The sequence below is a fragment of the Miniopterus schreibersii genome (genome assembly GCF_964146895.1).
Source record: "Miniopterus schreibersii genome assembly, chromosome: 17".
Classification (NCBI taxonomy): domain Eukaryota; kingdom Metazoa; phylum Chordata; class Mammalia; order Chiroptera; family Miniopteridae; genus Miniopterus; species Miniopterus schreibersii.
The window spans coordinates 28,978,620-29,006,224 of record NC_138117.1 but is presented as its reverse complement, the minus strand read 5'-3'; positions in this window follow the sequence as shown (position 1 = coordinate 29,006,224).

Genomic DNA, 27,605 nt, shown 5'->3' with positions numbered 1-27,605 from the left:
CCATGGACCAGTAGGTGAGAATTCTTATTGAGGCTCATCCTGAAGGCTGGCTAACATAAGACAGTTTTAGAAAATAGTTTTTTAAAATCCAGAAATATGCATATTACTTGGAAATAAGGAGTTAACTACCAAAAAGAAACTATTAAAAGGTGAAAGCAGTTGCTTCCAGTGAGCAGAAATATAGGTGGGAGTGAGTAATGTGGGACTACTGTATTTTTTATTTTAACTCTATAGAACTATTGACTTTTAAAAGTATATACATTTACAACCTGATTAAACTAAAAGTTAACTAATTAATTCAAAATAATTTGGTAAACCATGAAGGTTAAAGTATATCTACTGAGCAAACAAACATGGGAAAACAGAGTTGTAGATAAAGTGAAACTGCATTGAGTTCTCCTAGGATCTCTTTTATTGGGTTGGTTATGTTACAGGAGTTTCTAACTAGAGCCTTTCATCTTAATAATGCAATAACCTCGCCCCAGAATAAAGCTCCCATGTTTTAAAAGGTCCTTGTCTGCCTTCTTTGTCCTAGTGAGTTTGAGGCTGTTTCCATCTTCCTATGGTTCAATGGAGGGATGAGGCCCTGAGCTAACATGTATGTAGCAGTTACTACTAGGGATATAATGGGTTACTATTCTGGATAGTTCATGGCCCTGGATAAAGAAGAAGAAGACTTAACTCTTATCTCAGGGACTGTGTTGTTGCATTAAAAACAAGTGCACAAACACTGTCGTCTGCTGTTTCTTTTGGGTCAGTGATTGATGAAGGCTCCCCTTCAGTTATCGAATCAATCCTGAAAACGGATACATTCTTTTCTCTACCTCCTCTAGACATTCTTCAGAAACTTTGGGTAATAATCTCAAGGCTCTTAAGACCAAAGCATCTTGAATCTCATAGTTTAACTAGACTTTAACCATTAAAGGACTTTGCCAGCCCTGAAGGAGGGCAAGCATGAAGGAACTCTTCAAACATCTAGTGTGTGTGGGAGTCAGCAAAACAGCCTGTTAGAGAGCTCTGTTGGTCTGCTTGCAGATCCATTGGCATTTATTGGATCTAAAAGATTATATAATTTCATGTGTAACCATCTGGCTCCAGAGGATATAAGAATCATATTTATGCTAAGTTGATAAGACATACAGTTACATTGGTAAATTCTATAAAATATTGGTTATATCTGGTGAAACACATGAGAACCAAACATACGTTAGAGGAAATCTGTTAGAGTTGGGGTATGGCGATTGGTTACTTAGTGAAAGAAAAAAGAACTTGGGTGTTAGGATCCTCCAGAAATTATGTGATTACCCTACAGAGACAAAAATCCCTAAAGTTCAAATTCTAGCAAAAAAAAAATTTACTTGTTTATATTTAGGATAAAGTTGATGCTAGAAAACAAGAACAGGACAGTGACCTAAGGGTAGGATATTTATTTTCCATGTGCCAGGAATACATCAAAGTAAAGCTCAAGAGGTCCATATTGTGGTCAAGTAGACTGAGAAATTTTAATGCACTTATTCATGGCATCATTTCAGACTTTGCCTACAGTAGGCATTCAAAAGATGTTTGTTAAATTTGATAAATGAGCAAATGCTGTATCAGCATGGCCTTTTTCTAATCCAGGACCTCAGCACACAGCCAGAAAAAACTTGGGCTCTCCAAAAGCCATCTGCACTCTGGCCAGAGTCATCAATTCTCTTTGGTTCTTTCACTCTGAAGAAGGTCTGGATAAACTTTGTGGGAAAGTCTCGTTAACTGTCCAGTAAAATGTTTAGAAATTCAGATAAGAGATGGTGGCATTAGGATGCCTGGAGGTGTTAGGCAAATTATCTTCCATGAAGTCCATCATTTGTCATTCCCAAAGACCATGATTAGAGGTGTGCAATCAAGCTGCCCTCGGAAGGTGATGGAAAGCGCACTAAAATCTCTTGAAAATGTGCCATTTCAGACATTTGAGAGTAACCTCAGACTATGGGGTAATCAACAGTTATAAAAAAGTCTGCTGAGCAAAATTATACATAATGAGTTAATATTCTGAAACTAATAAACTGAAATAATTATTAAGTTTCCTCTAAGTCCTGTTCCCACAAAGCCTGTCTGCCACTATGGCCCCAGTGAAGGGAACAGGTTAATGACCTGTCAAGAATGAGCAGGTTATCCCATAAGAGATGTCCCTTCTAGACAGAAGAGGAAGACAAAGAAAGCCTTCCTTGATCCAGAGAATATAGAAAGAAGAGAAACAGGAAGTGAGACGCAATAGCCTAACTCATCACTCCAGGTCTCAATCCTGGGAGATAACAGCAAGATGGCAAATGATAGACACTTCCTATGTACAAACCAGAAAGCCAGAAGTAGGAAGGCTTCAACTCACTTCTGATTTGGGCTTTTAGGAGAAGAGCACTTTGCAGGGTGCCCCATACCAACATGTGATTCCCACAGCTGGTGAAAGGGTAGCATTGGTAGCATGACTTATTTCAGCGGAGAGAAGAGCAAATGTAGCATGTGATAAATTTCTCTTTGATCACAAGTATCACAGAAAGCAATCTTCAGCATGCTCCAGTGGCAGAGAGGTTTGGGGGACAGAGGAGGAACAAAAATTAAGGACAGGGTAACCTTATAACAGATGCTACAGGTGGATGGAGGTGGAGAGCCCAAATGAAAAGTAGGAAAGAATAACCTGATTGAAATTCAGAAGACCTTTGGCACCACTTAGAGCTGAACTGAGGGCAAATGAACAAGGTAGGACCACTGGATTTGGACTGTCCTACGTGATTGATTCATTTCACCCACTACAGCTTCAAGAGCAGATATTAGTGTGGTGCCCAGCTACTAGGCATACAGGAGACTTTGACACTTAAGCAAATTAGCATCCAGAAGACATAAAGACAGACACAGAATTTAAAAGCTGTATCTTCATGAAGTCATCCAAGATTTCCTCTACCCTTGATGTTATCTTGGGTAGGAGGTTGGAGGAGAAACCCTGAACTACTGAACATTTACCCAAAATGCATTGAGTTAACCTGTGAGGGTCTGGGATGTCCTTATTTGACAAATTTAATTATGTATTTGCTCTAAAATCTAACTCCCTAGCAGAGTAAGGGCTTGGGAGGAAGATTAGAGAAAAGAAAGCAGCTAAACTTTTCTGGAACAATCTCGAATGGTGATGCGTAAACTTTCAAATATGCCATCTATATTTCTGTAGGGTTGTTTGGAGGACCCATCTAGTGCCTTGGTGTTATCTCTGGATAAAGACATATATGTCAGCACACAGCCACATTTCTTTGAGCCTGCTCCAGTACCGCTTTCACTGACTTGTGCTTTGGTACTGTGCCTGAGGTATAAAAGTGCAGAGGAGAACAGTACCCACTCAGTAATTCCAGGTATACTGGCAAGGGCATTGCCAACCACACCATCCAGTGTTTCTACCACAAGTCTCAGCATAAAAAAATTAATTTCCTGTAGGTAATAAGATCATCTTAATTTCTGTGACAGAATTGTTATGTTTTTCCTTTATAACCATTGCAAACCTTGTAATTGATTGTTTCCTTTCTGCTTGGGTTAACAGACCCTTGATATTCAGTGTCAGTGCCCACCACTGACACTAGGGCTGCTTATCTGCAGCCTTCTGGTTGTATGTCTCTGATTTGTTTGTGCTTTTGCTAGCCATGATTTTTAATTATTACCTTTTCTTTATTCATTTTTCAAATGTCATTCGGTATTCTTTAATAATGGCAAATAATGATAATAATAATTTCCATGATATATTGAGAATAGCTCTTCTAAGGTAAAATTTCATCCTCACAACAATTCACAACCTATGAGAAAGTTTTCATATATTCCTATTTTAGTGCTAAGAAAACGAAGATTTAATGAGATTAGGCAATTTTCTCGAGTTCATAGAGCTAGAAATTTGTGCACTGAGATATAAGTCTTTATCTTGCTGAGGGAAAAGCCTGATTTCTTAGTTTCTATGGTATTCCATCATTTTAGAGCAAACTTAGTTTTCTATAAATAAATGATCAATTATTAAACAATTATCAGATGTTCACTCAATTTTCAATCCTTTGTTGAGCACTAAAGATAACCGGTCATGATGAAACTGTAAGAACTACTGACTTCGAAGAAGGTTGTAGTTATTTGTGTAGTTAAAGTTGCTAGTTAATTTCACATCTTCACAAGGCCATAAGGTAAGGAGAAGACTGTCTCTTCTTCATCTCCGATTTCCCACTGGGCTGACATCCTACCTAATACGTCAATAAACCTGGGCTTCATAAATGAATAAATGGGTGGGTGAATTTACCTCATTTCTATATAAAGATATTGGCGTGTGTGTTTTATGTGTATGCCTGTTCTCTAATTTAGTGTCCCCTCTCCTACTCTTAGAATAAGAGCTATCTTTCTCTTAAATGTTAAATCTTAAAACTTGCAGTGTAACTTCCTACTTTTCTGAAAAAGATCATTTGGAGGTGAGGGGTCTCATTTCTTCCCCTCCCAGATTTTCAGTGTTATTGGGGTTTTTTTTCCTGCACCTATTTACTATTCCCTGACACAAAGTTAGTATATGTCTGCTTCTTTTAGAACACTTTTTAAAAATATTGCTTCCTAACACTTTCATCCACCTTCCCCCTCCACACTGACCTTGTAAGTTTGGGCATGCCTTCAGTCCCGTTCTTGGGTCCCTTACCTTTCCGCAGCACCTCCTTACGAAAGCTGTCCAGAGGTCTTTCCCTTCAGACTGAACCTCTCACTCAAATCCCAGCCTCATACTCCATACCACCTCCCATGAGACAACTTCAAGCTCAACAATACCAGAATAGACTGTCTCATGCTTCATAAAATATTTTCTTTCACCTTCTGTCTCTCCTAGTGTCACCGCGGGTCTCCCATTCATGTCTAGTATGTAATGTGGCCAAAACCTACCAGTTTTCCCTTGAATATATGCATAACCATTTATCTCCTGCCACTGGAGTTTCAATCACTCCATCTTCGGGGCTCATGATAAGGGGATGCTCAAATGAATGCTTAACTGTTCGACTTCAGTTTTTCCTACCACCTGTGTAACCAACCTGTTATTTCCAGAATTTCATAAACACCTGTACATCTTACTGTTCCTCTGTTTAAGTTCCAAAAGACTCTTACTTCCTGAAGATAAACCCTTTCTTCATCATGCTATCCATCCCTATTTCCCATTAACACGAGGCTGGTCAGGTTAATTGCCTCCACATGAGGCAGCGTTTCCGCCTATTCCAGCCTCTGCTCAGGATGTGTCCAGATGACACAGATCCACACCCTCTTCCCCTCTACAAGTCCCTGCAGGCTCCTAGGCCACTTCCACAAATGGACTCAAATGCCTCTGGAGACCAGATGAAGAAGGAAAACCGACATTCACCTCATCTGTAACTGATGTCATTTTATTCTGTATTGCATTGTATGCTTTGTTATTCTCTGTCATATGTAGATTAATCTAACTACCACACAGTCATAAATTCCTTGTGGAAAGGGACTCCATCATTGGCAGCTTCCCTGGACTTAGAAAAGTGACTTGTATATAATATAAACTCAATAGCTACTTTTTAGCTGTTGAGTTAGATATATGAGTCGAAAAGAACATAGCTTAGCTTAATGTGAAGTACACCTCATACCACGAGTGGAAGAAAGCTATATAAAATGTTTAAATTGTGAATTACGCAAACTCTTAAAAACTTAAAGAAAAGGTGCCTTTTTTCTATGACTGCCCTTTAGCATTTGCAGTGAAATTGTCTTGCACAAAAGGCCACATGCTTTCTCTATCTCTGACTCACATTGAGTAAAGCAAAGAGAACCATTTCCCAACATTGTGGTGGGAAAATCTTCTCCTAGCCCACTTTTCGTGCAGATTTCAGTTGTTTATGGAACAGTTTTTGCTGTGTACACAGTCCCACCACCGGGTAACGTCAGCGAGTAATCCCTTAACTCCTCCACGTCTGTGTTCTTGGTCTCGGGCCACATCCTCAAGTCCACTTTTCAGGGATCTGAAAAGTAATGAGTGGTACCCAAGAGCTGAAAAACCATATAACACAGAAAAGTTCCTTTTTCTTTTCCAGAAAATGGTAGGAATTAAGCCATCGACATGTAGTAAGTCTTCCTTCTTGTTATCTCTTCCCAGCTCTAAAAACCTGAAGCTTGTACATGTGTAGCCGCCTCCCCTTTACAGGTTTTCCATGTAGGGTGAGGGGGAACGCGTGGATGATATAACAGGACAGCATCTCCTCTGGAAACACAGCTGCTCCCCCTCTCCCCCTGCACCCATCCCTCTCCACCGTTTCCCAGCTCCAGGATTATCTGCAAATTGCCGATAAAAAAGCTTTTTCAAGCCTAAACATTTTTCTCTTTAGAGAAGGGCTAATAACCTACCTAATTCTTGTGAGAATTAGGAGAAGCAATCCGTGGGAAACATGTAACACACACATACATGCTCACACACACCACAGCACATTCAGGGCATTTCTGCTTATGCCTGAGAACCCTGAGAAGAGGGAAGAAGTTGGGGGGATTAGGGAAGTGGGAGGGCAAGGGAGTTAAGGAAGGAGATTGTCCAGATTCTTGATAAAAGGAAAAAAGACACATGTTCTTACAATATTCTGATTTTCTTTAAGTGGCACACAGTTGAAGAGATAATCGAAGAGAGTAGTAGAACCACATTTGGGGTTAATGAGTGTGAATTTCATGTAATGGAAGTGAGAAGAAGGTCCAAAGGAAACCACTGTAGCTAAGGGACTGTCTCCCACAACTGTTCATAAGGGCCATTCTCAGCCTCTCCATGAGGTGTTCAGACCAACTGCCAGAGGAGCACAGGCCAAATTCCAAAGAAGGGCCGGGTTGGAAAAGGTGGAGGAAAGAACTGATAGGGAGGAAATAAGGAGTATGTAGGGCACATGGTCAGTGAAGTGACTCAGTTGGACTGTCACCTGGGAAAGCCCAGGTGGCTGGGCACAGCAGTGAGGTCTTGGTGTCACGCTGTCCTAGCACACTGAGTAACATTCAGAACTGGCCAGACTCAAATGCCCTTTGGTCTTTCTCCTTGTTTCATTTTCCCACCAATAGTGATTGCCTCTGTGCTTACACAGTATCCGTGCATCATCTGAGTTGCAAGAGTCCATTGAATGATGTACTTGTTCAGAAAGAGATACATGTGACTGTCCAAATGTTCAGGCCAACTTTAGAGGGCGCCAAGCAAGATCCACTTCAACAGATCATAATTTATCCTGGCAGCTGGACAAACAAAAGCAGAGTGACGCATGAACCAGCTTAAGAAAATTGCCAATCCTCCACCAACTGCTTGTTATATTACTCTTAAATATTTCTAAATAGGTCAGTTAGAATAACATCATGTGGGCCATAGCAAGTCAGAAGAAAATAAATGTCACTTTTAGCAAGTTGAATTCCTCCTCCAAATGCCTTCTCTTCGGTCCTTTTATTTAACCATCATCTGGCTGAGGGCAAAAAACAAAATTGTCATGGTTTTGTAGTGGTCAGCAGTTTCAATGATTCACATTTCAATGTGGCCCTGTGACAACTGTGGGTCTTTTCCAGGTGGTTTTTGGCACGGCCGACGTGGCTGGTCACACGATGTGTTTTGCCTTGGAGGCTGGAAGGATAACAATGACCCCATCTCTCAGAGAACCACAACCTCACTCTGGCAGAGGTTCTGAGCCAACAGCTCTGAGACCATGAGCTCTAGGACAGTAAGGAGTTCCAGCACCTGGGGTCACCCCAAGCCTCTCCTTTTTCAACATTCAAAGGACAAGATAATCCCTGGAAGTGTCCCAAATCGATTCTGGCTGAGGTTGGGTCTCACATCAGATGTGATTTCTAATAAGAGTTTAGCCAAATGGGGTTGTGTTGATGGTTATAAATGTGGAAATGCAGCCAGAGGAAATTTGTCAGCAATGGGAACTGTAAAGGGCAGTTGGCTTCTTCCTGCTTGTGTATGCTGTTTTATCGATAACTGCTATTGGGGGAGAAATTACCACGATCCATTTTTGAAGTAAGGAAATAGCAAAATTACAAAGTGGGAAAGGAGAGCTGGAGGGGCATGTTTGCCTTAGATGTATTCAGAGGCTGTATATTAATCATGTCCCCTTTCAAATGTGGAGAACAGTTCCCTCAGATCACTCCTAAATACCACTTACTCAGAAGTTTCATTAACAATTGCTAAGTAGTCAGTTTTCAGGGTACAAAGTGTTTCTCTTCTATATTCTACAATTTGCTGAAGACACATACTTATGCATGGGCTTATATATACCCAAGGAATTAGTTCAAAAGCTGTGTCGTGGGCCTGCCATTGCCGTATCTGCAGTAGGGAACAATAGACTCTGAATAGTATGTCCTTCACAGGTCATTTCAGGTAAATCAAGATTGTTTATGTGGCTGTTTTTCAATAGATAAGCTATTCTTTAATATATGGCTAACAAAAATACTTCATGCATATTGAGAATATGATACCTTTGAAAAGTATTTAAGTGGCAATTGGACACCTTGAGCAAACATCTATTAAGACCTTTCTATGAATTAGAAGTAAGTTCTGGCTACTGGAGCCACTCCATGGATAAACCCAGACCCTTTCTTCAAGCCACTCCTACTTTTGGAAAACGAAAGATAACACGAACACCATGGTCATAGGTCAAGCAAAGGTCGATTTTTAAAATAATAAAATTATAACACTAAGTGCGATGCACTATATGAGTGATAATTTCTGACTAGTACAGTAGGGACAGCCTCATAGGAAAGAAACATTTTATCTGAATCTTGAGAGAAAAATAGAATTTCAACAGGTAAGGGGTATGAATCAATAGCAGAAACAAGCAAGAGGCTTTCAGGGAGCTGAAGTGTTCTGGGCATAGAAAGTTGAAATTGGTGATTAGAATGTAAAGTCCCAGTAGAGGAGGAAAGAATGGGAAGTTGAGGATGGAAGATTATATCAGGTCCAAACTAGAGGGGGACCTTACTATTATGCAAAGAAACTTGAGTTTTAGTCCCACCTAAGTAAGGAGCCATTAAAGGTTTTGAGTGAATAAATGGCATGATGACAGTTGTCTTAAAGAAGGTAACTCACGTCACAGCATGGATGATGAATTGGGAGAGAGAGACAGGCAAGAAGGCATTTTAAATAATAATTGTAATCATCCAAGTGACCGATTATGAATGATTGAACCAAGAGAGTAACACTGTGCTATTCAGTGGGACAAACTCCCGTAAAACTTGGTTGAAGGTAGAGTTGACTTAACAAAAAGGTATCTGAAAAATGAAATAAAACAAGGGAAGGTTTCAAGAAACAGCTGAGTGAGAAGCTAGCACTTCTTAGATAAAATGCACAAGGAGTAGCCACTTGGAGCTGGGATATCAGAATTTTGTTTTAATCAAGTTGGGTGAGGTTTGAAAAGGGACAGTTGCACTTAGAAATAATAATTTCGTAATAAACTTCTGGATACAGTACCAGTGAATTAATGGACAAAAACCAGATTGCTGTGGGTTCAAATGAAGAGCAAAAGTAAAGGCGGCAGATGTAGGCTTCTTTTGAAAGATGTACAACAAATGGAATGGTAATGCACTTTGGGGCCTGCTTGTCAAATACATATTTTTTAATATTCTTTTATCTTAAAGAGAATAATTTTGAGTAGAGTTGACAGGGGATGTTTAAATTCAATAAGGTATTTGAGAAAAATGAGGTTAGACAGAAGTTAAGAGACAAAATTAGTCCAGACAGTAAGTTTCTGAAGAAAATAGCTGGTTAGCTGATGCCATTGAGCTTGCTTGCAAGAAATTAAAACTGGAAAGTTATTGTACTGCCAGAGAAAAAGAGAGAAAGCCTACCTTGCATTTGCCCTCAGCAATTATATGTGAGAGCTGAAAATTATCTTAGAAGGTACCCCACCTAATTTTCCTCGGGGAAATAGGCAAACAAATAACTCCACCCAATTCCATTTAAATCTCTCGCCATAAGATAAAACATTCCACGCAATGCATGTTCATCAAGTGTTAATAAATGGGAAAAATAAATTATACTAAAGGTTTGTTTCATTTTATCTATACGTGGAATATGAATGTTAAGGCAACCACACACTCACTGTGTAAAGGGTGCGAGAAGACCTAACTCATAACCTCAAGCCATGCACTCCAGTGAAACATCAGCTCAGGCAAAACAAGGTGACCTGAATAAATGGGAGCTCAAGGTGCTGAGGGGAGACCAGAGTAATTTGGGGGACCAGAATTTGTTTGGTGTCATATGATGTTGGGGTTTAGTCTAGGAATATTTGGAGGAAGATGTTAATTTACATATAGTTTAGATTAAGGAGTTGGGGAAGATTTAGTGATAGGCTAAGGGGACATTCCTGTAGAGAAGACAGCATGTTCATGACCCAGAGGGATGGAAAACAAATGATAAATAATGGGCTATAAGTGGCTAATTTTTGTTCTAGCTTAGAGAATGGAATGGGGTGTTACCAGATGAAAATAAATGATTGCTAGAGTGTCAGTGTGCAGAAAGCTACTAAGCAGATTATTGGGTTAATATAGGACATGAAAGTTATCCATACATTTTCAGCAGAACCATGCTACTTAAGATAAAATCATGTTGAAGGGGCAGCTTTGCTGAGGGTATAAGACTACAAGGAAAATCATTATAGGATGAAAAAACTGGTATACAGAAGGCAGCAAAAATAAAAAAGTAGATCACTCTTAGAATATTCCCACTAAGTATTTTAAACAAATCATTTAATAAAGAAATTATTGAAAACTAGTGATAAAAATTATTTAAAAAGCAAGAACTCTGTGGCTTGTCCCTTCATCACTTATTCTGCTCTCCTAGTAACTCACCCTCAGTCATTGAGAAATTGATACTTGATCTATTGTCATTTTTTCACTCAAATTTCTGATATTATTCTAGGAGAGTCATAGAAAATTCGTGCTAGTGTCTTCATCAAAATTTCTTACTAAATCTGGTATCCGTATTCTGACCTTAGCAGTTTTCACCTTCATTTCACATTCTACAACCTCCCATTCCCAGCCTCACATTTTTTGTCTCATCAGTAGGAACTTGTATTGTTTGTCAAAAATCTTAATTTCCAGTATCCCATTTTGTGACAACAATTGATGTAGGTAAATCTTCAAAATGTATGAAACAAAAGTGTTACTAGAAAAAATTAACTCAATCTTGTATTATACTGTGAATAGCATTATGTCCAAACTAAGAAATACTATAGTCCCACCTATTTAACCACTTAAAATTACTATTGTCCTTTTCATTGTCATTATTATATATTCTTATTTATGTAGTTATAAAGCTAGATTTTTCTTTAAAGTGCTGGAAAAAACACCCTAAGATACCTGCACTATAAACAATACTAAAGGAAGTTCTCCAAAGTAAAGAGAAGCGATACCTGACAGAATCTCAGACCTACAGGAAGAGCGAAAAAGCACTGAAAATGTCCAATATGGTTCTGGACTCTAAAACTTATAACAAACAATGGTAGAAAAATTATAGCATTTTCAAAGAGTTTTCCTTGGAGTTAGTGGAGTTAGGAAGATTTTTTTAATGAGTAGATACGTAACAAATATGACCATGCTGATGTTCCACAAGATAACTATGAAATGTTAAATGAGAGATTGAAAAGTAGACGGGTGTTTCTTTTCATGCAAATTGGGACAAAGCCGATAAAATTGAATTTAGAAGTCCAAGAACAGTGTGCTACAGAGGATTTGACTGCTGCCTCCTTAATTATTGTGTAGATTATTTTCAAAGCTTCCAGACTTTCAGGCAACCACAGGAAATAATTCATACATGATGCAGATGTCAAGGACCCTAAGCCATTTTATTTTCTGATTCAGTTGGGTTAAGATAAATCTAAGGGACTTTCAGGAATCTATAGGAAAAGCCCAGCCTGGTGCAGGGAACAGCAGGCATCTGTATTTTAAATGAGTGCAAAAGGATGACAGAAATGTTACAGTGGCCTTTGAGGAAGGAACTTGAATGTCTTGATACTGAGACTAGGTCATTCCACTTATTTACCACAGATGTTAAATTCTACTGAATCCTAAGCCTAGTTCATCTTTTTTGACTGTTACAGGGCACCCATATATCCTAACCCACTCACGTATAAACACCAAACAATTACATTATAGAATATATATTTGCGGATGTACCATCTACTAATATAATTAAACTAATCTGTCTTGTCACTTCATTTGTGGATGGGAAAAGGAAAATCTGCTCACTGAATATCTGTTTACTGAACCAGAGAACCTCATATTTGTAAATTTTGAAGGGTGTCTCATGGCAAAATTTCTGTAATTGAATTATCTAACTAGATAATTAGTTAATAATAGAGATAACTAAAATATTAACTACGATTAAAACAGAACATGAATATCCTAAAAGAAAATAAACTACAGCGTGTACACTTCTAACAGAGAAAGGAAAGTTATGTTTGAGTTTTGTTTAAATGGCTCAATAGAATGGTCGTTGTTGGGGTACAAGAGCTCAGATGGGATTTTAGGAAGCCTATCAGGGCAGTAACTGCCTCAACAACTCACACAGCACACTTGCTACTTTTCTTCTTCCGTTTAAATGGAAATCCTCAGCCTGGTCCCCAGCTCTAATCAGTAGTGGGATTTCATGATCCTCTTTTTCTGCATTGCTTATACTTTGGATTCATCTTATAAACTGCTCATTTAGAAAATTTTTAGAATATAAAATGTAGGATAAACACTTGAGATGTGCTCCACTGGTTAGGAATGTACATCGTGTACAACTCTAGCCCGTCTGCCTCCTGGAGGGAAGGCAGGGTGCGTAGAGGTGTCCAGTTGTTCTTCCCACCTTCCTCTCTCTCTCGTTTACTAACTAAATCCCAGACGTGGATAATTAGTTTTGCTGTCCCCCTGCTGGGAAATTACCTCATACCTTCCCTGACTCATGAGCTATATACACAGATACTGTAGGTCATTTCCCGCTAAAGTGTTATATTTTGGGAGCAGAATACTAAAAGGCTTAAAATAACAATAGTACCACAGTCCAAATGTCTGAAATTATCCTTGGAAAAGTCTGTGATATTTTATATTGAAAAAGTAGAATGAGCATATTTACTAGTTAATCAAGACATAGAATCTTTATGTGTATTAGGTATAAAACATAGACATTGTGTTTAAGAGGAACAAAACTAGGAAACAGGAATGATAATGCAGTAATATATACAAACATGATCACCTGCTAAGTAACATGGGTTACGAATGCAATGAAAATTCATATATGACTGAGAATCTGAATAGTCAAAGTTTTCATTAAGGCAGAGAAGGGTTGGCCTTAATTAAAGGTGTAATTACAAAGGTATAATTAGAATTTGCATTGGGATTAAAGAGGAAGAACTTGGCCAGAAAATGTCATCAGCAAGGATGTGAAAGTGATGCACGGAGGTTAGAAAGAGAAGCTAAGAGACAAATCATAAAGACAATATCAAAAACTTCAGCTAGGAAGGTTGAAGAGAAAAATGGATCAAGGTCTGATTTTTGAGAAACTCAAAAAATTTAATGAAGAGATTAAACATGCGATGTTAGGCCATTGTGAGCCCTGTGCATTTCCTGGAGCTGAAAGACCAGGAGGGAGAATTGGTGTTTTAGGAAGTCTGGATGCTCTTGCAGTAATCCAGATATGGATTTGGAAAACTGTGACCCTAGCATGATGAAAGTGGGATTAAATAAGTATATACAAGAGACATTGAAAAGAAAAACAATAAAATTTGGTAGTTGTTAGATAATGGGGTAATTGATATGAAAAATGTCAGAGGAATTTGTAAAACCAGGTAAAGGAAAGATTAGTAGTGCTACTTACAAAGACATTGGCGGGCTTGGAAAGTGATTTCAACATCTTTATTTTTATTTAAACATAGGAATTTATGGTAAACAAAGAATATCTACATGGGAGTGTTTTATAGGAAGTGAGGAACCTAAGAATGACATAGAGATCAGAGGTCAGGGCTGCTCATGCTGATTTGAGTACCATTTACCCAGAACAAATAAATGGATGCTGCTGCTAAGCTCATGCCTCCTTCTGCCTTATATTGTGGTGTGATGGTTAAGTTTGTCGACTTGATTAGGCCATGTGGCACCCAAAGGTTTCGTCAACCCTATTCTGTGTGTGTCAGTCAAGGCCTTTCTGGATGAGATTAATACTATTTTAATTTGTAGACTGAGTAAAGCAGATCGTAGGCCTAATACATGTGAGCCTTATCTAATTAGTTGGAGACCCAAATAGCACAAAAAGTCTGTCCCTCCTGATAGTAAGGGAAACTGACTAGCCCGACTGCTTTGAGCTGGGATATCAGGTTTTTTTACTGCCTTTGGACTCAAATTGAAACAGTGGCTGTTTCTGGATCTTCAGCCTGAGGGCATCAGATAAGAACTACACCATCCCCTCTCCTAAGTCTCCAGCTTGCTAACTGCAGATCATGGGACTTGCCAGCCTCCATGATTATGTGAACCAATTCCTTGTATCTGTCTGTCTATCTATTTATCATCTATCATCTATCTATCATCTATCTAAATATGTGTATTTATATACTATTGATTCTGTTTCTTTGAAGAACCCTTAAAAGTACAGATAGTTATTTGGGTAATGTGTCCTATTTTCCCTTCCAGACTGTAAACACATTGATGAAATCACATATTCTTAATCTTGTCTCTGACATTGCCTAGCATAATAGTAATAGCAAATGGTCAAGTCAGCTTTGGAAAATGAGTTAACCAATGAAGATCCATAGTTAAGTGGAAATAAAGAAAATATAAAGGAAGCATATACTGTAAAAGTCAGTGGAATATAGAAATTCTATGTATTTATTATCGAAACATTAGAGAAAATAAGAAATTAGAAAAAAGGAATAGGGCAGAAAATGAAGTTGAACAATGCTTAGGTGTTGGTTATTGGCTTTCTTACAATTCTTTCTTTCAGTATAGAGGAGTGATACTGATATTTCCGAGACAAAGAAGGAGGAGGAGGGACCAATGCGTGAAAGAAAAGGAAAACTCACATATTTGGGTAAACATTAAGTCAGTAACATTTTCCCACTTGCTCTGTATACAGGTCTTGCTCTAAGGTCTTCCTTTAAAATGGGTTTTCCTTCTTCTCAACCTCAGTAAATAAAATTGATGCAACACTATCTGGTGTTAGCAATGTATAATAGTATGATTTTCACTTTACGATCTCATATAATTATTAATAATACTACTCCATTTTTTTTCTATCACCAACATAGATGTAGGAAGCAAAAAGTACTTAAAAGCTTCTAGAATTCTGGAAAAGGTAATGGAAAGGTTTAAAACAATAGCGATGATTTGTCATCTATCCAAAACCCATGGATTTAGAAAAGTTCAAACAAATGTTCACTGTTCTTAATTCTCCAAACTAAACATGAATATTATTAATTTTGGAATCAAAATAATTTTGGGTTGAGATTTAATATTCCAGATGACTCAAAGTAAAGACTCATAGTACACAAAAATAAGATGGTCTATTATCAGTTTTATTGGGTATTTCTATTATGTCAATTTAGCATCAGATATGATTAAGTTGCCATATATTTAGCATCTAATGCTTACTAGGTCTGTGCCAGGAATGTCCTCAAATTCCCCTTTAAGTAAGTATTGTTATCCTAAATTTACACTCTAGTACATTAACATTTCAAAAGGTAAATTAACTTGTCAAAGATTAAATGAGCTAATAAATTTGAAGCTGGGTTTCCAGCCAAGTTCTTTGGACTCCAAGTTCAGTGCCTTTTTTGACTATACTCTGCTGGATTGGGTATAACTGGAAAACTTTTTTAGATGGCTCTCTTTTGAGGCCAAAAAGAGATTGTTTTTGATATGTTTTAGATAAGTAAGAGAACCTACCTTGCCTGCTAATGTACTCCAAACATCTTTAGAATCCTGTCTCTGCTGTTGGGAAGCTACGTTTTCTAAGTGGGATTTTTACTTGTGCTCACAGATACAGGCAATAGCATGAACACAGTATATTAATTGCCCCCAGAAAAAAAATTTTAGTCAAAAAAAATTTCTTATTTGATAAATAATTGTTGCCAGCTTTAAAATTTTAAATAAATGATGAAATACTAGGAACATTTGCAATTAATTTAGACCTAAAATTTCTGCATAAGATTAATTCTACAGGGGTTTAGAAATAAAGTATTAAGAATGAACATTTACAATTTGTAAGGAAAAATTGCACTGACTTTACAATATGGTCTAAATGAAACAGAAGAATTTCCTTCTGAAGCCTCTAAAAGAATTGATGGTCATTATAGTCAACGTAATGAGGTCAACGTCTAAAAGGCAAACATAATGACCAGGCCACCAAAATTACCTCAAAAAAAATTCACTAATAGGAGATCAAAATATTTAATTTTTTCACAGTTGCTTAGATATATCAAATTAATCAATTCCTGGGTTGTTTTTCTGTGGATTCCATTAAAAAGTCAGATTGACTTTTTAAAAAAAAAATGCAATTCAGAGACTGTAGGAATAAATGACTATGGAAAAATAAACGGTGGACCAATAAATGTTTTCTCACTTTCAAAACCATTTTCACACCTGAATACCGTGGTGCAATTTTTAAAAACAGACAAACAGAAACCCTAATGAAATATCAGGGAAAAGATCAACACTATGATTTTTTTAAATGGATGGTCTACTAATGTAGACCCACACGTGACATCATCACGGCATTATTTGAGCCTTAAAATTTGTGATGTATCCAGCTCTTTCAACCTTTTCCCTTGGTTCCTTTCCCCCTTCACCTGACTTACTTTCTTCTCTACACTGTCTTCTGACACTACATTCTGAAAACACTTGGGAGAAGGGTGTGCTACTTTCTATTCCAAAGCCAACTAAGAAACATCTAACTATTCTCCTCAAAAATATGTAACTTAGTAAAGAATTCAAGATAAACATCACTTTTCCCTAAAGGGAGAGTCATATATTTTATTAATTTGAAAGTAAAGCAGAAATATAATCTAATACATTTAATTAATTCACATAATTGAAGTGAGCTGTACTGTAGTTAATCCCTATAGGGACTAGTACGAAAATAATTTACATGGAGCTAATAATTACATTTTGTTGTTGTTGTTGTTTTGAGGGTCTTTTTGCAAAAGGTTTATTTTCTTATTTCTTTTTTCTTTTTTTTTTCTTATTTCTTATAAAAATGATTAAAATTAATGTTTACTTCCTGGATGGGATCAGCCCAAATAAAGAATCCATATTTTTCCCACAGAAAAATACATCTAATAAATAACTTCATGTTTTTTCTTTGAATGTGAAAATTTAATGAAATGGTGGTTGCAGAAGGTCTCAAAGAACAAGTCCTCACATTAGGGAAAGAACTCAGAGTGGAAACCAAAGAGAAGCTATAGTCTATGGAGCATGTGTAACAGAGCCTAGAGTTTCAGGAGACGACATGAAACCTCAGGAATAAGAAATATTAGAGAGTCATGAGAAAAGCTAGAAATTGTTTTATAATTTCAGGGTCTAGCTTGCTCAACTTCTCCTGAGCATTACTGAAAATGCTCAAAGGATTTGTGAGGGGAGATATGATTCACTCTTGTAGCTCAGCTACTTATCTTAAATGGTTAGCAATATTCATGGGAAACTTGAGATTTTAGAGTCAGAACCAGAGTTTATCAACCCACAGACATCTGATGACAGATGGAAAAGCTCCCTCAGATCTTAGATTAGTCTCCTTCTCAGCTTTTCAGTGCTACTCAGAACCAGGGAATTACACTCGTTTTCTTTTCGTTGCTAAAATTTGGCTTTTAGTCAGAGTAAAGGGCAATGTTAGGTGTAAATCACAGGAGTATTTGGTCCAACTAAAATATTATTTTTGAACTGGGTCTTAGACTAGACCCTCATATATATCAGCTGTTCCCAGGCAGAGTAGCGAAAACATCTGTTCAGAAAACCTTGTTTATTTTATCCTATCTCCTAATATTGTGCTTGAAAATGATTATGACAATACTGGGAAAAAGACTGGCTTTTCTTTTTTGTATTCATAGCGTGGCATTTTTTATTTAAGTAATGAAACAAAGGAATATAGGGCCAAAAGAAGTTCTCTGATTGCTTAGTTTCTACAGGTTGTGGACTTCTAGTTTCAGGTGAAGGAAGTCTCTATTACACACTCCCCTTATCTTTGAGCTTCCTAAGACCCTGTCCCCTCTTCCTTCCTTTCTCCTCATTGCTACCCTCTGCCCTGTTCTCTTCTCTTTTGCTTAGCCAAGTGCCCTCAGTAGGAACTCTGTTGCAGTTCTATCTACAGGCCTAAATGCATTCCAGACTGGAGCATTACATGTGCCAAAAGCCCCACATTCTGTATCTAATGGGTATTGAAATTAGATCTGTTGCCCACAATGGTGGATTCTAGTTAACAACTCTATCCCTAGATCTCAGGATTCTGGATGATTTCTCAACACTCCACTTGTGACCCAGGGCACAATTCCTGTCTGTGCTCTTGATTGACAGGCTCATTACCCTTAAAGAATGAAGACTCCTTGAGCCCATATTGTTTCTGAGGTTGGTAAGCTCCTCCCCCAGCAGGCTAGCAGGCTGCATTCTGTGTCCTGTACCTCTTCCTGTGAATGGATGAAGTTCTGCCATCACCAGGAGTATAACTTTGAATATAGCATTTTGCCTCTATGAGTCTGTCTTATAATCGAAGGCTCTCCCATGGCCAGTGATCTTTCCTATATTCATGAAAGCTTGAACTAGGTCTGAAATCCCATACTCACTGTGCTCTGTGCAACTGACCATCTGTGGCTCCTATTAAGGACAGCCCCTTAAATAGGCCAGTTTTCTGGCCCTTCCTAGATCTGGTTTCTTCTTTCCTTCCTTCTCACTTTGCTCTACTAACTGAATCACTGCAGCTGGGCCTGCCATAGCTTATTCCTGTGTGTTCCCGTTAACATATCCACACACCTAGACCTTCAGCGATGGTGTATCAGTTTTTATAACTGTGTTCAAGGAATATGTGTAAGCCTGTGTTTTCCCTTGTAGGCCTGCCTCTCCTGCTCCAAACTCGAAAGAGTGAATCTTTCTTCCCAAAGCCAATCACAGGTAATAACAAAAACAAATCCTCTCTTGCCCAGTTCATTAGGCTTAGCTTCTCCATCACCCTCCACAGCAGCATACACTATCACCCTCCTCCTCCCACCAAAAATCACAAGTTCTGTGAAGTCAATCTAATAAATAAGAGCGTCTTAAAGAAAGCCAGAGTGGCTTCAGCAGAGTACAACTAGAGCTGAGTTTAGGGAGGCAGACTGAGGCCAAACAGCCTAAACCTTGTAGACATAAAAACAGAGTGACATATAATTTGTCATCTGAACAGGTCCCGTTGGAGAGTAAAAAGGAACACTATCAATAATTTGTCCAGGAACAGGATGTATAATGAGACCATATAGGAATAATTAAGATGCATGGTCAACTTATAAATAAGGGAATTTTGTTTCTAGCCTAAGAACAAGAGGAAACCCATTAAAGAGTTTAAAACTCATTTTGTATTATTTCATCTGCATTGGAAGATTGCATCTGTCGGGAGTCAGTCCATGCTATACCCCAAGCCCTCTCTCCAAAATGTAACTGAACTGTGGGCAGGTCTCTTGGTAATTGTCACTGGGCACCAATATGCCTGCTCCAAGTCGTGCTATCACCTGGGTAGTACTCCTGGGGCCACCAGAGGAATTTGTTTTCTGTCACATGTCTCAGGGCAATTCAGCTAACCCTGAAGCATTTAAAGATGATGTGGGTAGCAGTGGTGGCAGGACCTTATAATATCTAATCTTCAAATGAAAATGTGTTTTGAAAAAATTATTAAGTTTTGCTATTTTTCCTTAATTTTAAGTGCTTGTGAATAATTTTTAAAATATAGATAATTATACTCTGTGTCTTTTTTTCACACTCCATTATTTTCACATATCATTGAAGTATCTTGGTAAATATTATTTTAATTTCTACATACTATGCCATTATTTGGTGATATCATATCTTAATTACTTCTCAATTGTTGAACTGGCTGATAAACACTTTGGCAAAGATATGCATCCATATATCAAATCATTGCTTTATAGTGGTTTCCTAGAAGTGGAATTAGTCTATACACCGATAAGAAACTTGTTGAAACCTCTTGATACATATTGCCAAACTGCTTTCTAGAAAATTTAAAGTGATTTATAATCATATCAGCATTGTATTAGAAAGTCCAAGTCACCATTTTCTTGCCACCAGTGAGTACTGTGCTGTTTAAAAGTTTGTGCTTTTAAAGAAATGCAAGTTAACGTTTAGTTATGATGAGTTGAAAAAGGATCTCACATGTATTAGCCATTTTCATTTTCTCTTTCGTGAATTGCATAGTCACGATTCTTATCCATTTCCTATTTCTTACTAAAGTTTGTGTGTTTCTCTTTTAATCAATTTGTTCAGGCTTTATGCAAACCTTTTAAAACCTTCCTTCCTTTTGTGTTCCTTGGGTGTTTTTTTTCTTTCTAGGTTGTTAAATCATTTTTAAAAGTTAAATTGTTTGAACATAAAAATCTTACTTTTTAATTCAAGTTTATTTAATTAGTTCATTTAGCAAGCATAACATTGGATTTAATTTATCAACATAGTCTGACAATCTTTTACTTTTAATAATCTGATCCTTTCATATGTAATATTCATTTATGTTTCTGTCATTTTGTATTATATTCTCTTTTTAAATGTTTTCTTCTGGAATTATTTTAGTTTCTTGTGTGTGTTTGGATGTGTGCTATTAGATATCTTTAAGTAAAGCAAATCACTCTCTTTCATGTGGATGGGTCTCCTCTGATCAGTTGCAGGCCTAAAGAGCAAAGACCGAGGTTCCCCAAGAAGGAGGAACTGTGCTTCAAGACTGCAACATAGAAATGGCAGAACATAGAAATTCTGCCTGAGTTTCCAGCTGCTGGCCTGGTTTGAATATTTCAGACTCAAGAGTACAACATCCACCTGAATTTCTAGCCAGCAAGCCTGCCCACAGATTGCACACTCGCTAGCCCTCACAATTACAGTAAGTAAAGCCAATTTTTAAAAATCCCACCCTCTCTCCACGTACACACACACATCTGTGCATGAATGTAAATATCGTATTGGTTCTGTCTCTCTGGAGAACGATGACTAAAGACACCATCAAAACAGCAGTTTTTCTGGTATAACAGCAATGACCGAAGTTTTACCCAAACTTCAGATCTTATCCTCAAGTGATACTCAGTGTCTGCTCCCTGCAGAACACTGTGTGTGACCCAAGGGAACACAGAAGATAATATGGAAATGTGCTCAAGAAGTGTAGAGCTTAATGGAGGAAAAAACGGCCATGTGCACGAGTAAACATTGCCAAGACAAAATTGTCAAGGTTACACGCCAAAGGGACAATGTACACACTCTCCCTATACACTGTGAAGGGATCAGAGGCACAGACTAGCCTGGCTGCAGGGACCAGGGAATTCTTTGTGACGCTAGAATCTGAGCTGGACCTTGCAGAGTGGGCAAGATTTTAGTCAGATGCCGATGAGGAAAACATAATAATATAAGATGGAACATGGGATCGTTTAAGACACAGATATGGATTATGTATATTATATATATGTGTGTGTATACATATATATGTAACAGTGAGGAATATAGTTGAAAGGAATGGAAGCTGTTTATAGAAAAATAACAGGAAATGCATTTGGAAAGGTAAATAGAGGCTAGATGGTGCGATGCAAAGACAATATAGTTTTCTGAGCAGGAAAGGAAAAAAGGTAAGGAATCAATAGCAGCTGAGTGAATCATATATACTCGGCACTTTTATTTAATTTTTATTCTCTTGGTGAGCATTTATTCACCAAACATTTATTTTGACCTCTTTTATGAAAAGCAATACTGAAGGCAGTTGGAATATAATATATTAACAGAGTGCCAATAGTGTTGTTTTACACGCAGAAATGTCAGTCTCGCAGAGGTTAAGCTGTGCCCTGAACACAGCACCCTGCTAGGGAGAGTCACTGCCGCGCTGAGAAGCTGGATCCATCTCAGCCTGAAACTGGTTTGCTGTTTGTTTGTCTGGCCACACCACCAACATGGCTTGAGATTTCTTAACTAATTTCATGCTTATTAGCACAGCAATGTAATTGTCCTAAGTCCCTGGAATCCAAGGCCTTATAAACTAATAAATATGTCTTGGAAACAATAAGTGAAATGGTCCTCCCTGACCCCAAATGAGGCCTTACCCCATCGATAAGTCACACGTATGCACAGACAGTCACAAAATAATGTAACAGCTCTGTAGCTGGAAACAAGGACATGGCCTCTCTATACCTGCAAGAATGCCTCATATTTAAAAAGATAATTAGTAACTACTTTTTGAACCAAGAGGTTAAAACATTCATGCACTTATTCATGACAATATAATTTCTGATAAGTTACTCTGGGGTCTTCATTTGAAAAATACAAAATGTGATGCATTTCATTTTTAAGCCATGAAGAGAGACAGTACCTTAAATTTTCACTGTTGGAAAGTAGGAATGTTCTCCCTACTGTACTCAGCACTGCTAACATCTTCCTCTTTGGGGGTCTAGATTTGAGATTAGCGTAAATTTGGCCTTCATACTGTTTGCTTTTTCCGTGCCACGAGAAACAGCATGTTCCTGGTATTTCTATTGAAAATACTTTTGGCTCAGTTTTTGGCTCTCCTGCCACAGGGTACATGCATGAGGAGGGGGTGGGGGCAGAGGAAGAAAAGGGGCAGCTCTACAGGCTGGCAACCAAATCCTAGAGGAAAATGCACCAAAACAGGCCATACATGGTATTTTCCCAAGCCCCCAAGAGTCTGGATTTCATTGCAACTGAAAATAGGGAAATAAAGACAGATGTCAAGTCTGCTTGCCTTTAGAAAACAGAGTGCCTTGGTGGTCTTGGTGTAAAGAATTTGTTTCTAGCACTTTAGAAAGCATCATTGTTAATAAATACACCCAAGGGCCCTCCTTGCATATGTTTAGTGACTATGTCCCTTTTGTTTCCAAGTAGGGCCTTTGAGCTTCACAAACTGGTTTCCAAGTTATCAGTGCCTCCAAGAATTTGGCAGAGAAAGGGAAGAAAAGTACAGCCAGAAAGACCTTTGTCATCAAGCTCTACTTTGTTTATACTTACAATGCAGAACAAAGCAGATAGAACATAGACACTTACCCTTTCTTTCACTGTTCAAACGCTCCGAGATGGCTTGAGAAATACACACACCCTCCCCGACCCCCTTTTTCAGCCTTTGGAACCTGTTCTCTCTCTCCCAGGGTGTATTTTTCCCTTGGCCTTGATTTGTCCTATAATTTGACAGCCACTCTAAGCCAACAATCTCAAATAGTTTTAAATATTATTTAGTGACAAGTTGTTCCAATTTTGAAAGCTTGAAGAAACCAAAAGCCAAAGATATAAAAAGATCACATGGTAAGTTAGCATCAGACCTACAGTGTTTATCTGTCTCTAGTACATTATGCCATAAAACTGTATATAAAAATATATGCACACACATGAATGTGTATATATCCACATGTATTTACATATGCATGCATTTACACATATATATTTAAACACAGCTGTGTTGAGGCAGTTCTTTTGCATAAGATAAATCTGGTATTGAGTCTTAGCTTTGTGATTCACTAACTATTTACCTCGAGCAAGCTATGTAACGTCTGAGCTTCACCTTCCTTTTCTGTAAAGTTTGATAATCATGTTTACCTAACTTTTACTGGTAGGATAAAACTTATCAACATATATAAATCACCTCTCAGGAAACTGAGTTTAAAGCAGGAGCTCAATGTTACTATCACTGTTGCTTTTGTAAATGTCCCAGATTTACCCAGAAGATAGCTGTAAACGTTATCCCAGTTAAAACAGACCGAAAGGACACAAATGCTTTCCTGGTATGTTTTCACAGGAGCAGTTTAATTTCTTTCCCATCCCCAGCATGGCTTAAGTGAACTCGCCACCAGTATGCTTCCAAGCAAAAGCTGGTTAGAGAAAAGACACCGGGAAAATAAGCATTATTTTATTGGTTAAATGGTGCTTTTTCCTCATGTTGTTCCTCGTGTCTCCCTATATCATAGTCTTTGGTTTTACAAACCATTCACATGATGAAAAAAATAGTCCATTTAGCTCATCCAGTTAATGAACAAGTCAGTTCCATTTTTAAAACCATCAATTCCCTTGCTTTCCACAATTGGCTTTTTTCTCTCCCACTGGACCAATCAATTAGGTTATAATAATACAGTTTGTGTGGTTCAATTACAGTGAATTTCTCTGCCACTTACTGTCAAAACAAAAACTGTATCCTTTTCCTTAACAAGTACGAAGAACTATTTTCTTCACTAGTTTGGTTCCCTAGTAACATGGAATCATGATTTATGTGTTCAAGATAGTGACTTGGTTTTAAGCAATTATTATGGTAACATCACCCAAGCAGGAGTCTCGGGCGAAGGTTGTGAACTCACCATTACCCTCCAGGAGCAGGCACAACGGCATTTGGGGATTACTCTCTTTGGCAGGAACCTGTTGGGATATGTTTCAGCTGCACACCTGCATCACCCAGGAAGTGTGATGTATGGTAACAAGGGGTTAAAGGTTATGTTCAGCTTTGGACACTTGAGAGGAAGATGTTGGCACAGGTCTTTTCTAGACTCTTGGAATGGTTTGATAAGGATTGGCTCATTAACAAAGAAAAAATATTGGTCAAAAAGCAGGCATCTCCATATTTGCCATGTGTTATAGGCCTCTTCATGAATTTTTCCAACCCTCTACATTTTATCTATGCTTTGGAGACCTAACACTCTCCTTACTTTTGAGGTAATTATTTTTGTTCTCTCTGTAATCTGTCTACTTTAAATCCAGTGTATGAGTCCAAAGTTTGTACCTAGAAATCACATATATCTCTGTAGTTTATTCTGGTGGCCTATGGCCAATGGACACAAAGGTTAAAGCTCGAGACGTAACATTTTTTCCTCATTAGTATAATTGGATATGCTTGATGGTGGCTCTAAAGTTTCTACCTTCCCAACTTTTTCTTGGAAGGATAAACTTACAAAATGCATTAGACGTAATTGAGCAATGGTGCCAGCATTGTAGCTCTTGTTATTTCAGTGAGAAAATGCGAGCTTGTGGCGGAATACTTCCAGGAATGGCCAGGAAAAAAAATAATTAATATGCTCCTGGCTTTTAGTTGGCTCAGCTGGGTAATGCCAGTAACTCTTTTTGTTCCTCTATAATATATGAATCATTTCCTTTCTGCAGTCATTTAATAAGTCATAATGAATGGCACCGCATGGGCTAACACTTCTTGCTTTACTTTCTTGATGTTTGGTGTATAATAATGAGGGCTGGGAATCACTTCATTACAATCTGATGTCCGTCACACCTGGTATCCAGAGTAATGTATGTTATCTCATGATTGCATTGGCTGGGTTTGTGGTAAGGATTAAGGTGGGAATATTGTAAAAACTGGAGCATCCTGCTTAGCTGGTGATTTTTTTCACCCTACGACATTTCCCATATCATTCTCCACAATCACTAAAAGCAACAAGATATCTAAAGAACATCAAGGGTGCCTCATATTTAAGGAGATTGGATTAGTTTTTTTGATAACACAATTCCATGTAGGATCTTGGAGGCCATTCTTGAAGACTGCCTACCACAGCCTAGAGCCTGCAACAGTGTCCGACCAGTTGTCAGTCATCTAACCTACCCTCTGAAGGTGCCTTAGAATTCATATATCATCCTAGGGAATTCTGCTTCTTTAATGAAGTACAGACAGGAGATTTAATTCTCTATTAACTGTCAAATGTGGTGATTTTTCTAGGAGGTTGAAATGGGAGATCCTTTTGGACTTGAGTAGTTATGAAAACTTTCATGGTTGTAACAATATATTGAGTGAACACTTCTGGCCTCATACTTGTCTACTGAGTAGCAAAGTGTCCCATTTAATTCCCCCAACTTGTGAGAGTCTTTCACATACGATTACTGTATATAGTTATTATGTAGAATTACATTTAAGCAAATTGTACGTCCTTCTTGATGTGCTAAAATTCTTTAGCAAAGGTTCTCCACCAGGATGATATTGTTCACTGCTCTGCACCCCTCCCCACCCCAAGACATTTAGCAATGTCAGAAGATATTTTCAGCTGTTAAAACTGGAAGCATGATGTTCAGTCATTTACAGGGTAGAGGCCAGGGATTCTGCTAAACATCCTACAAAGCACCGAATACCCGCCCCCACACACACAAAGAATTACCCAGCCCAAGTGGCAATAGTGCTGATTTTGAGAAACTCTGAGCCGGAGTTCTTATAAACCAGGGAAGTAGTAGGAGAGGATTTACCTCCTACAGCTGTTTCACTCATTCGCTGCTTTACTCTTTCAGTAGGATCAATGGTCACATCATTCAACAAGATGCTTTATTGACCCTACAGTGTTCCAAACACTTGTCATATAATTATGAGCGAACACAAACTGTGGCCATGCCCTTCCAGAGTTTAAGTCTGGTGGGGAGTCAGATCACATTATGACACTAATAAATATATAACTGCAAACAGGGACCTTTAAAGAAATGGAATGTGATTCTCTGAGAAGACTCAACATAAGAAACTGACAAATTTATGGTGCTAGAGATAGCTCCCTGTGAAAATGATGCCTAAGCTGAGACATGAGGCTGAGTTGAGCGGGAGAGGAAAATTTCATTTGCAGTGCCTAGTGGCTAGAACAGAGAAAAGGGGGAGTGGCCCCAGGGGCAGTAGAAGAAAGCACAGGCCAGACAGTGCCATGCCTGTGAGCCATGGTAAGGCTGTCATCTTTACAGAAAGAGCAAGGACAAGACATTGATGGTTTTTATGCAGAATCAGGTTTATTTTAAGATGGTTGGGCAGTGGGATTCAAAAAAGTTTGCTCAGTGATCAAGCGTCAACCCTCAAGAAAGACTGGTAGAATGTCATAGTGCTCTATTGTAGTCCTTTCCTGTTCAATAATTTATCAATAACTTGGAGGAAAATATAGAAGATGTGCCAGACAAATTAATAGGTAGCACAATCCTAGAACAAAACCCTACCACCGTAGACAGTAAAATACTTAAATCCCCAAATTATCTCAGTAAACCAGATCATTAAGCTAAAACTAAGTAGATGAAATCTGGAGAGATACATGTAAAAGCCTCAATTTGGTCTTTTAAATAATTAAGTTTAGAGACCCAGTTGTAGGACTGGCTTTGGTAGCAGTTCATGTGAAAATGTCTAAGTGTCTTAGCTTACTATGAATCATAGTTATACTATGGTTACATGAAGGAGCCAACACCTACTTGGGTTAAATTAATGAAATAAATAGCCTCTGCGTTTGCCAGTGCATGTGGAGATATTGTAGTCTTGTCCAAGTACCACGCCCAATGCAGGACCTTTAGTGACTACAATGCATCTAGATGAAGACAAACTCTTTGTTGAAAAAAAACAAAAAGAAAGTGATTCCATGAACTGGAAATCATAATAAAATCTTATGGAGAAATCCTATGGACAAGGA